Here is an 11,708-nt window from a genome sequence, read left to right as displayed (position 1 = left end):
CTCTGCTTGCCGGAGAAGAAAAAAAACTGCATGTTCTTGTTGTTTGAGGTGCAGGAAATGAAGGTGCAGAGAGGAGAAGTGATTTAGGAGATCACAGGGCAGGGTAATGGAGTGGGTGGGAATAGAAGTGTCTTGATTCACTGAGCTTCTCTCTGGCTGCTGGAGCATGCGGTTCAGATCACCAACCCCAAAATGAACCCTGCAAGGCTTACATGGGGCTTTGCTCCTAATCTCCCTGTCTGGGCTCCACAGAGCTCCTGGAACTGACTTCCTGTAGGCCTAAATATGGTGTCTTTTAACAGATTCCCCTCGGGGATGGGCAGGGACAAGGCTTGCCTTGTTTCTCCCATACCCAGGCTGTGGCAACCCTGGTGCCAAATCTGGCTCTGCCCTTCCCACCACAATGCCTTGGAGTACCTCGAGAGCAGCTCTTGCTGAAGTTTTAGTGAGCAAAGCCACAGAATCTCATTCACATGTTTGCTTTGACAGTGTTAGATTCTACCTGGATGGAGGTGTTTGTCAGTGGGATTTAAATCCTGAGCCTGGCTCTCCCAGCATGCAGAGCAGGCTGTGGGCATCTCTCTTCAGTGCTTTATTTCAGAGGCACAGCAGCATTGCAGAGGGATTATTCTGACCTTGGGATGCCCCATTCCCCTCCAGATATTTCCCAGGCTATCATCCGTGTGGAGGGACTGTCCTCCTTGCCCACCAGCAGCAAAACTCCTTCCAAGGGTCCTCATTTTTTGGCAAATGTGTCAGGGAATGTCAGTGCCTGGTTCTGTGAATCCTACAGGCATCCCTCTGCTCCTAGAGCTGCTCTGCTCCTCACTCGCAGGCCCTCTGCAAAGTGTTTCTCCTCCACCTGTGATGCAAGAACAGGGCATCCATCGGAGTGTGCAGGTGAAAATGGATTGTAACCTGCTCTGCCAACAGCTGATTAATGTGTCTCTGGTAGGATTGATCATGCAGGTGAGAGCCTTCCAGAGTCCAGCTGGGGCCCTGCTCCTCAGCCAGATGCTCCTTCCCTGTACTTCTGCCGTGGTCACCATTGTCTGTTTGGGGTGGGGAAGAGGATTATCCACTGTGAGCAGCTGGGATGGCCGAGGGCAGGGTGCTATTTCTCCGTTTTTGCTTTTCTCCCTCCTCAGCAGTGCAGACATCTTCCCACTGTGGTAAATTTAGGTTTGCTCTCCCAGTCTGATTTGTCACTCAGACCTCAGAGAGGTGGAGAAGCAGCATGCACTGCATGCTCTGCATGCTCTGCTACACAAACCCAGGTTTGTGACCCCAAAATGATGTCCAGCACTGAGTTGTGTGTGACTCATAACTGCACATAACAGCAGGACGATCCCTTTCATGATTGTTGCTAATTATAAAATCAAACCATAAAAGTGAAAGCTGCTTCAAATCAATGAATAGGTTTTCTCCTGTGTGGCAGAACAAATCAAGAAATCTAAATATTTAGCCAGAGATTTCTGCAGTGCTGTAGGGGATTTATTGACAGCCACATCTACTCAAAGCTTCCCCCAGCTCCTCTAGCTCTGTACTCTTTGAATTCCTGTTGGTCACTGAATTATTTCTTTTCTTACTATTTCCTGTGCTTTAAAAGTGGGGAAAGCACAATCAAATTATCGTCATGCTCATTTAGTTAATCACCCATTTAGTTACTTATTCAGTTCATTAACAAGACGTTTGCTGGTGTCAGTGTGGAGGAAATTCAGAGAGGCAGGCAGTCAGGAGACAGGATATAGGAGAAATAAGCCATTACTCCAGCCCAGTGAATGGCAATTTCTATCCCTCTTTTCTGCTACGTCACTTCAGAGCACAGTTTGTTCTGAGTTTTAAAAAGCAGCCAGCAAACATGAAGAAAGCATTCTGCTGCAGATCACTGTTGTTTGTTAGATTCCATTTAGGTTCAATCCAAAGCTCTACAGAAGACCAAACCACCTATTTTAGGACTCCTTTTTTTCAGTTGAGAAAAATGTACTGCTCCACAGGTCATAAGATGCCTGTAATTATGACCCCGAATGGATAGAAATGTTGCTTCTTGAGACAAATTCTATCTGACAGTTTTTACAGTACGTTCGTTCAGAGCAAAATGCCCTGTCCCCTGTCACCCGGATTGAAATTATTAAGGAAGACAGACATTTCACTGACAACTCTAGCCTCAGGGGGGAAAATATTCCTTCTGTTCCCCTCTGAAGGTCAGAGCTCACATAATGCAAAACACTTAGAACATGCGCATGCACATGCTCACGCACATGCGGATGAAACTTTCTCTTCAGCAGAGCTCTGGATGGGTTTGTTGGAGAATAGGAACCCACTGTGCAGGCAGCTCGGGGAGTTTGGGCCAAAAGAGACAGGTCTTGCATTTCTTCAGTGTTACTTCTCATTGTCTTGTAAGCAATCTCTTTCTCTTCTGCATGTAAACCACATCAGGAGGTGGTCATGTGTGCTCACATGTTTGTACTTCCCTTCACATGGTATGTGCCCAGACATGGCACATCAGTCGCTGGCAGCTCCTCTGACAATGTGGGATCTGTGGGATAGTCACACTTCCCTGGTATCTGTTTATTCTTTTAAAACATGTCTGTGCCTTCTTTTCTGTGCTGCTAAAAGCCCATTTGCAACCTGTATGTCCCATTTCTCACTTAAGCTGCATTGCCATCTGTCATTTGGGCCAGTCTGTCACTCAGCAGTGTCCCCGTGCTGGGAATGTGCAGGTCCTCTCTTGTCAGAACACCAACTCTGGCTGCTCCAGCACTTTTTCATGCTGGAGGAAGGGCAAAGCCTGGCCCTTCAGTGCCTCCCCAGCCCCGGCTGGACGTGTGAACACAGCAGTGCAGCCGCAGATGAGCTGTCAGTCACCGTGTCCTGCCTGTGGATCACCAACCTCACTCTATCTAGGGCTGAAAATTGGACCTGAGCCAAGGTGGCTGGAGGTGAGAAACCAGCCCACAGCTCATTAACCTCTTCCCATCGCACAAAGGCTCTGTCTTGCCCAATTTCCCAGTGATTTAGATGGCATCAAGCTCATGCTGGTCCCTACTGACCACACACGTGTCCTGGTATCATTTGCACTGAGTTTCCCTGGCAGGACCCAGCTCCCAAGCACTGACCCTACTTTTCCAGCCTGTCCTAGAAACACTTTCCACGGTGTTAATGGGCAGCTGCAAACCAGCTGCCCTCCCAGCACCCCAGGATTGAGCCCTCCACAGATGCTGGTCCACGCATCTTCCAGAAACCCCTGGATTAATGTCACCACTTGCCTGTGGACCTGAAGGTCCTGTTGTCCTGCCCAGACCAGTTCATTCCCATGGCAAGGATGTTCTCAAGTGCACACTGATACCAGTGGCTGAGTGGGAAACAGAGCTGGGAAGCCTTTTACTCACAGAAAAAGGGTGGAAATCCCAAATCCTGCTCTGTACTGCCTATTCCATGCATCCTGCCCCACTGTGCTCCTGCCAGGTGGGAACACAATCCTGTTCTGCCCCAACTCCTGCCCCTATCTCGGCTGCCCTTTTCACAGGGACACCAGCTTCTGCACAGCATCTTCCTTCAGATTTGCAAGAATCTCCAAAGTTTTCTTTCTTCTTTCTCCACTCCTTCTTTTTCTAAGTTTAATTCTGAACAGCCGGCTGTGTTCAGCCTGACTGGTTTGTTATGGCTTATAATTTGTGTTAGGATTAATTAACTAATTACCGACAAATGTCCGTTGGCAAGATTCTGCTTCTGCTTGTCAACTTGAAGTATTTAATTATTTTAATCATTTACTTTCATCTTCAGAATTTATGCTCTTCCAAGAGCGTTTCTAGGCATCTTTTAATTATTATTCTGATTTTTTTCAGAGGGGTGGCGAGCTGGGGGGAGAGAACTGGGGGATGGGATCAGTCCTCATTAACTATTTCAGTGAGGAAATTTCCTTGGAAAGCCATCCCTGGCTTTCAGACACTGGGGCACAGAATGGACAATCTGGAATGCAGGTGCATGGGAATGCACAGAGGGATGGGCTGTCACTTCCCAGCAAGAGTCCTCCCTTTCCCCAAAGGATTTCAGGGATGCAGACTGGGGATGCCATGCGTCCTGTTCCTTGATCTAGGGGTCAAACAGGTGTTGATTTACACAGATGCTTCATCCACCAGGAATAACCCCTAAATCCAGGGGAGTGCTCAAAAGGCACAAAAGGGTGTCTGCAGGGTGAAAATTGAAGTGGACTCACAGCCACTGTGTCAGCAAGTAAATAAAACAGGATCATAGGAAAGCATCCATTTATATAGGTTTTTCATCTTTAAAAGATTGTGAATTGCTGAAAACCCACAAACTGAATCATGTTTGATCATCCCATGGGCTTGAACACAGAAAGCAGGGAACACATCAGAATAGATTTGGGCTGGGATCCTGTCCTGGGGCTGTGTGTATGTATGGAAATCCCATCCCATAGCTGTGGGCATGCACAGGTATCCCAGACCCTGGACGTGCTGCCAGCTGTGGGACAGGAGGGCAGCAGGTAACTTTGACAGTGGAGAATTCAGTCAAGGACACCTTTTTTTACAGGAAATTCCACGTGGGTGCTACAGACCTGAGCACACTCTGAATGAAAATTCAATTTGCTCAGAAAAACAATGGACCACCTGAAAATATATTGTATAAATAATTCGATGTATGCATTTAATTCCTCCCTTCCAAACACACTGGCCTTTCTGTTCCTTCCATTTGGATCTCCAGGTGGGGCAGGGCACCATAATGATGTGAAGGTTATGCACTTTTGAATTGCACCTGCTCACGCAGTACCATCCCAGACTCAGAGTGTCTTCCCTCTTTTTCCTTCACATACCAATGCTGCAGCACTTGTGTGGGATTAAAACTCAAGAGAAGGAAGTGTAAGAAGCTGATAAAAGACAGTAAAACTCAGTCTTTCGCTAGTTTCCAGCAGTTTCAGCTAATTTCAGTTTTCCAGATAGTTCCAGATAGTTTCCAGCAGACTTCCAGGCTTTCTTTCCCTGCCAAATGCTTTATGCTGCCAAGAAACCAAATTCCGAGGGGCTTGTAAAATCTTCTTGTGGTGGGCACTGCCCAGGCAGGCACAGCCCCACATCCTCCAGTGGGACACACATACCCCACTGACTTAAGCAGGAGTCTCTCCAGGAAACACTAATGAAGGATTCAGCCCCAAGAATATTTCTTTCCTGAGACAAATGAATCCCTTGGACTGGAGCACTGAGTAGAGTGTGCTATTTAAAAGGTTTCTTGAGGGTACATAATTATATTGAAAATAATTAGGGGCAAGGCAGCAGTATTATTACTACTTATCATATCACTGTAAACTTAATCCAGACTGATCTTTGGGAATGCATTGGGAATGCAGAGGATGGACCTTTCTTGAACAAGATGGTTCCATAATGTTGCTGGTTTTGGGCTGACATGGGAAACAAGAGTTTCTCCTTAGGAGTCGCCTACAGAGACAGCAGCTTTGTCCCAGAAGGGAGTGGAGGACCTAGGAAGGCTGGAGCATGGTCCCGGAGTCTGTGGAATCTGGATTTCCATGCTGGTCATTTGGTCCTTTGGACAAATGTGTTCCAGTACCTGGCAGCCTTTAAGGCGACACCCCAGACCCTTTCCCAAAGACACAACAGCCCCTGGGGTGTGATTTGTGAGGTTAATGGAGGATCCCAAGGAGCCCAGGGAAGCAGCATTACCCTTGTGAGCATTCATGGACAGATCTAAACGAGATTGTTTTAATTAACTTCAGAATCCTGTTAATTAGAAGCCTCTCTGCATTAAAAATTGCTCCAGAGACCAGACCAAGTTGTGGCTACACATGAAGGCAGAGGAAAAGGCAGGTCAGGCATGGATAGATCACACTCAGGACCTGTTTGGAGCAGAAGCTGCCTAATGTCAGGTTTAAGAAATCCAGCTGGGGTCTCAAGGCTGCTCAGGAGGCCCAGATGAGAATGCCAGGGCAGGTCATGGCATGGAAGGAGCAGAGCAGGATTTTTTGGAGAGGCTGAGAATTGTCATGGGATCCTGGGAGACAGGAGTTTGTGACCAAAGCCCCAGGAGGGTCTGGGAGAGCCATCAGCCAGGGAAACTGAGGCATGAGGGGAGCACAGGGTCAGGGGAAGATGCTGTAAAGCTGTGAACAGCTCCTGGGGTGGGCTGTATGTTCCCCAAGAAATCATCCCTGTGGAGAGCACAGGGGCTTGGAGGGCTCTCCAGTGGAAGGGGAACAGCTCTGGGGTCACAGAGGAGCAGGAGCTGAGCTGGGGCCATGGACGGGTCCTTGTGGGAAGGAGAGCCTTATCCTATTGAAGGCTGACAGAATGAACTTCAGTTTATGCCCCTGGCAGTTTTTTACAGCTCAGCTATTCCATTTAGGGGTTGGGAGCCAGTGGAAGGAAGCTCGGATCGCTTCACTGACCAGCCATAACATCCAGCCAGTACATTAACTGCCCTGCTGCCCTGATCTGATGTGGTTTTACAGACAATAGCTACTGGCTATTTAGGCAATGTATAAATTAACATATTCTGCACAAACTAGGAGCATATTTAAATTAAAGGAAAGTGCCCTTTATTTGTCAATCATCCAGCATCCACATTTTTACATTCCTTTAAAAAGACAATTTCAGCCCTCTTAATCCTATCTCAAACTGTTCATCTTCACAAGGGAAAAATGTTTGATTGCTCGAGTGTTGCTCTGTCTCCCTTCCCCTGCCTCTTTAATTAAAACAATCCTGATCTGCTCTCTTGGAATTTCTTTCCCAGATTGGCTCAGTAACTTGTGACCTTCATTTCTGCCCAGGCTGGAATATGGTGGCACGCAGGGTCAGAGATGAGGAGATAACAGAGTCAACCCACAGGGAGCCACCAGAACATGGGTGCAAGAGTGTTTGGGGTGTTGCAGCAGCAAACTTTATCTGCTGCTGTTTCAGTATTGATGCCTGACATGGCAGTAAAGGAAAAATGGGCATTAGGGAAGTGTTGGATTTGACAAAATCATGCTCGAAAGGCAAAAAAAAAAAAATCACCCGAGTGATATTTTCCAAACTGTAGCAGCCTGAGTCACTCAACTCTCAAGTGCCATTTCCAGTAATTTTAAGACCTACATGATGCTGGTGTAAAACATTTCCAAGAGGCTCGGGGTTCCTTGGAGCTCTACAGCTCTTGCAGATGTGAATTGCCGCAGCTCAACAAATTATCAAAGGGTTATTCTCTTGACAGCAGCTGTCGGCAGTGAAGCACCTTTCCCTGCTTGAATGGTCTGATCAGGCACTAGCAAGATCTGGTGGCTCTTAGCAGCACAATTCTGTTTGAATATTTGAACTCTGTTTCTCTGTCTACGGAAGACATAAGTTAAAGGAATAAAATGCAAAATAACTGTTCTGAAACCATCCTGAGTGCCCTACCCCAGCTTCTGCCCAGCTCCCACGGCATAGTGCTGAAAGAAGGGAAATAAATTGCTAAAAAGGAAAAATACTGCTCAGAAATGCCCATTTGACAAAGTTTGCCTCTCTCTGCCTGTCAGCCAGATGCAAACACCTCAGTCTTCCCAGCAAACCAGGGCCAGTGTGTTTATTTAAGACCCAAATCAGCATTGATCAGGGTCTGTCAGTCACTCTCCTGGAATAAAGCGCCGGGGTCTGGAGTGTGGATGGTAATGGACACACGCTCTGATGAGCTTGCAGCCATCCCACCACATGCCCCAAGGCTAGAATTCTTTTATTATTATTATTCAGAAAATAAACATTTTGTTTGTTAAGAAAATGTATTTAAGGCGCTGAAATGGAGCTTTCTTTAGCAGAGAGGGGCAGCTATGGAGGGAGTTTGGAGAAGCTGGCTGGGTGCTGAGCCTAGAGTGTAGGGCAGCCTCAGTTCATCCTGCAGTGGTCCCAAGGGATGAGGAGAGCCGCTCCAGCAGTCAGCACGGCTCCTGCATAGTCTGACAGCATCGTGGTGCTGGCTGGAATCAGGCTGTGAATAAAGTCTGAGAGGTGTGAACGCTGCAGCGTGCAGGAGCCTCCAAATTATAACAACTCACCAAGGGAAAACCACCCCGACAGCCTTCAAAATGGAGTTGCCTCCTCCTTGCTCCCCTCCTCCTCCCACCTGCCTTTCATTTTTCCTCATGCATGGAAGGTATTAATTACCCAACGTGTTTTAATGGCTCGCAGGAAGTGCCCTGGAGCGATCCTGGCGCGGAGCGAGCTTTGCCTGGTTTGTGGCCATGGAAGAGGAGCACGGTGTGACACTGCTGGGGCACGAGGTGTTTCCTGTGGCCCTGTGGAAGGGACCCCATTTTTCTGAGTCCTCTGAGCAGCTCTTTTATCTCTGGTGTTCAGCTAAAGCAGCTCCTGTGCCTTTAGGGTGGCTGTGCAGGGTTTGTTAACCTCTGGGACAGGCAAACCGTGACCTCTCTCCTCCTGGGAATGAGCATGGCTGCTTGTTCCTGCTCACTGACATTTGCTGCTGCTGAGCTGTGCCTAACCTGACTGAACTGTGCCTAACCTGTCTTAGCTGTGCCTAACCCTGTTAACCTGTGGGGAGAAGCCAGAGGAGCATCGTCAGGTAACCCACCCGTACTATGGGAGAGTGGATGGGGACACATTCCACCTGCACCCCCAGGAAGGTGTCCATCCTGCAGCAGAATGCAGTGTCGAGATCAGCAAGTGCTGGCCTCCAGGACTCTCCCTTTCTGCTTCCAGCTCAGTGCTCCATCTGTCAGAGGAGGAGTTTGGGCACGAGTCTTGTGTCTGTCATGAGGAATTCACCAGTACTCTCCTCCTGCTTGCAAGGACTGAAGGAACCTCCTACAAAATTATGTTTGTACCAGCGGTTTTAAAAAGAATTTGGAAAATAAGCATCTGGAGCAGCAGGCACAGGGAATTTTTAACCCCAGCAACCTCTGCCTCAGCACTGAAACATGGGATGCCACTCGCTGGGGAGGCCCTGATCTTAAATATGGGCTGTCTCCTGCTCCCAGACCCTGCTTTCATTGCACCAGCCTAAAACCAACAGCAAAGCACTCATCAGAATGATCTACAAAGAGGTGGATATGGGGCATTTCCAGCCCATCCGAGGCTGCATGAGGCAGAAGCCAGGTATGAGTCTCAGCCCTGGGATTCCTGAAATATGCTGACCCTTGACAGACACTGTGCTGGGAAGCTCTGGGAGAAAAGGTGACAAAAACCCTCTCCCGAGAACAGACATTAATTCGTAGACTTTCATGGCCAAAGATGAACCCTCAGTTTTGTTCTGCCCTGCTGTTTCCCACCACTGCCAGCTCCATCCCTGCTTTCAGCACCGGGAAAACTGAGCACCATACCTGCAAAGCCAAGTGACTGGTGCTCACCGGTGTGGGACCTGCCAAGGCAGCAGGGCTGAGCCAGGGGAGCACGGAACAGAGCAGCAGCTCACGGGAGCAGAAGGGCATTAATCACCTCGCTGTGATTAGGGGCTCAGTGAGCACAGGCTGCCTCGGGGCCTTTCTGCTCCTTCTGAATGCCCCAGCTTGCCGTGCTCTCTGACAAATGTAGCCCAGACGCATGCACCAGCCCCGGTGGCTCCAGCTCCTGCCCACCCTCTGCCAATGCTGCTGGAGGTTGTGTTGCCAGGATGGAAATGGCCATTTCTTCATTGCTTTTAGTGCTTTGCTGCACTGGAGTGTGGTAAAAACCGAGTGTGCCTCCCACTGTACCCCAGCTCCCAGCTGTGAGTCCTCTTTGTGGTTGGAACTGGAATTTTTGGTCCATTCCATGTGGAGAAATGAGGTGACAGCAAGGATGGCCAAGGCTTGTCTGGGAGCTGAAGCCCAGGAAGGGCCATCAGGGCAGCAGAACTGCTGGAGGAGATGTCTGGAAAGCAGGAACAAGGAGACACAATGCTCCACTAAGGGAGAGTATGGCCTGGGCCACATCATCCTGGGGAACAGCACCCGCCTCACCAAGTGAAGTGTCAGGAGATGCAGAAATGGTTTTTCCCCATTTAGAAATACACAACTTTATTCACTCAGAGCCATCCTTTCATTTCACGGAGATAGATGTGGCCGCACACATTATTTTAACTTCACGGCTCTCCCATCCGTACATAAAACAGCCCAGGGAGCTGGAGTTTGATTCATCTGTTTGCCACAGAAGATGGATCAGTTAGCAAATTATTTTATTGACCCGCAGCACTGCTCAAGGTCATTTGTTTCAGTGGACAAGCAGCATGCCTGGCATGCAAACAGGGCTGAGAGGGAACCTCCATATGCGATTGGCATATCCCAGCCCCTGGCCTCATTGTGGAACCCTCAGCATCAGGCTGGAGCCCTCACAGCCTGACTGTGCTCGTTGGATAAGCTCAGCATTTGGGCTGTGATGCTGTAGCTTGCTCAGCTGTCTCCAGGCTTTTATCTCTGGCTGCTGCTGGGAAAGAAAATCCATCCTTCTTTACCAGAATGTGGTTTGGAATCATTTTGCTTTGTTCTTAAAAATCATTGTGGTGAGGAAGGGAAGAAATGGAAGTAAGTAGCTCAGTCCTCATCCAGACATAGCTCAGGTCTGTACATTGTAAGGATGAGACATGAACTGAAAATCACACTGTAGTAAATCCAGGCCCTTCCCAGGCTGTTGATCTTCTCCCAAAATCAGGCAGGGTGAAAAATACCATATAATTTCTTACAAAAATGGGAGTGCCTCTGCAGGTTTGGTGAGCATCCCTCCTGCCCCACAGCTTTGTGAGGTCCCACCAAGCGTAGAAGACCCCTGGCTGCCCCAGCACATCTCACCCTTGGTGTCCTGCTGCCATCCACTGCTCTGGTGCATCTCCACTTCCCACTGCCCTCCCTGAGCTTCCCGTTGAGCTGAGGCCTTGCTAACCTTCATTGACTTGCCTAAACATTTATTAATTGATCGCTTCAGGGTTACCACAGGCTTCTGCTCACGTTCAGGGGAGATGGGATGTCCGCAGAGTATCCTCGCATGAACTCCTGCTGTACCTCCGGCTCCGCGTGCTCCGTTCTGCATCTGCTGCTCTTGCTGCTGGAGCAGCTTTTAACCAAAGACATATGGGGCCCATTAACACAGTTTTGCTTGTTTGCAGAGTCTGATCTAGGGAAGAACTGGCTGATTTCAGATCGTAGTTAAAAATCTCAAGCCTAGGTGATGCAGGAATAGAGCTGGAGCCAGCCCTGCAGCTGGCTGTCAGCACACAGTGGTTCATCATGTTCAGGATGAATGCAGGTGAAATCCACAATGGACACAGATCAGATTAATTATCTCCTGGTCTCCTTTTACCCTGCTTAGTGCTGAGTCCTTCTATGGTAGGTTTCATTCCACCCGCAGCCTGTGTGGATGGAGGGGAAAGGGAACTGGAAGGAATGCCCAGCCTACAGGGACGTGCAAGGAAAGAATCCTGATTCAAAGTACTTAAAAACACCTCTGTCCTGCACCTCTGCCTCAAGAAATGGATCTAAAGTAAAAGCTTTCTCCATCTGTTGCCCCACCCTAGTCTTCACACTTTTTTAAAACTTTACAAATGTGCCAGATGTAAAAAAAAAGAGAAGGAAAATCAAAAAGGGAAAGTAGCACATCCCTTTGTGCAAGGCTTTCTTCCAGTCCCTGTTAAGTTCCTGTACATGCTGACGGTTTTACAATTTACATGACAGCTGGCTTGCTTGGAGGAGATCTCTGTTAATTAAAATAACACAAAGGGAAAGAAGCAAAATCGTGTCA

The sequence above is a fragment of the Cinclus cinclus genome, chromosome 26, assembly GCF_963662255.1.
Source record: "Cinclus cinclus chromosome 26, bCinCin1.1, whole genome shotgun sequence".
Taxonomy (NCBI): Eukaryota; Metazoa; Chordata; class Aves; order Passeriformes; family Cinclidae; genus Cinclus; species Cinclus cinclus.
This window is presented reverse-complemented; position numbering follows the sequence as displayed.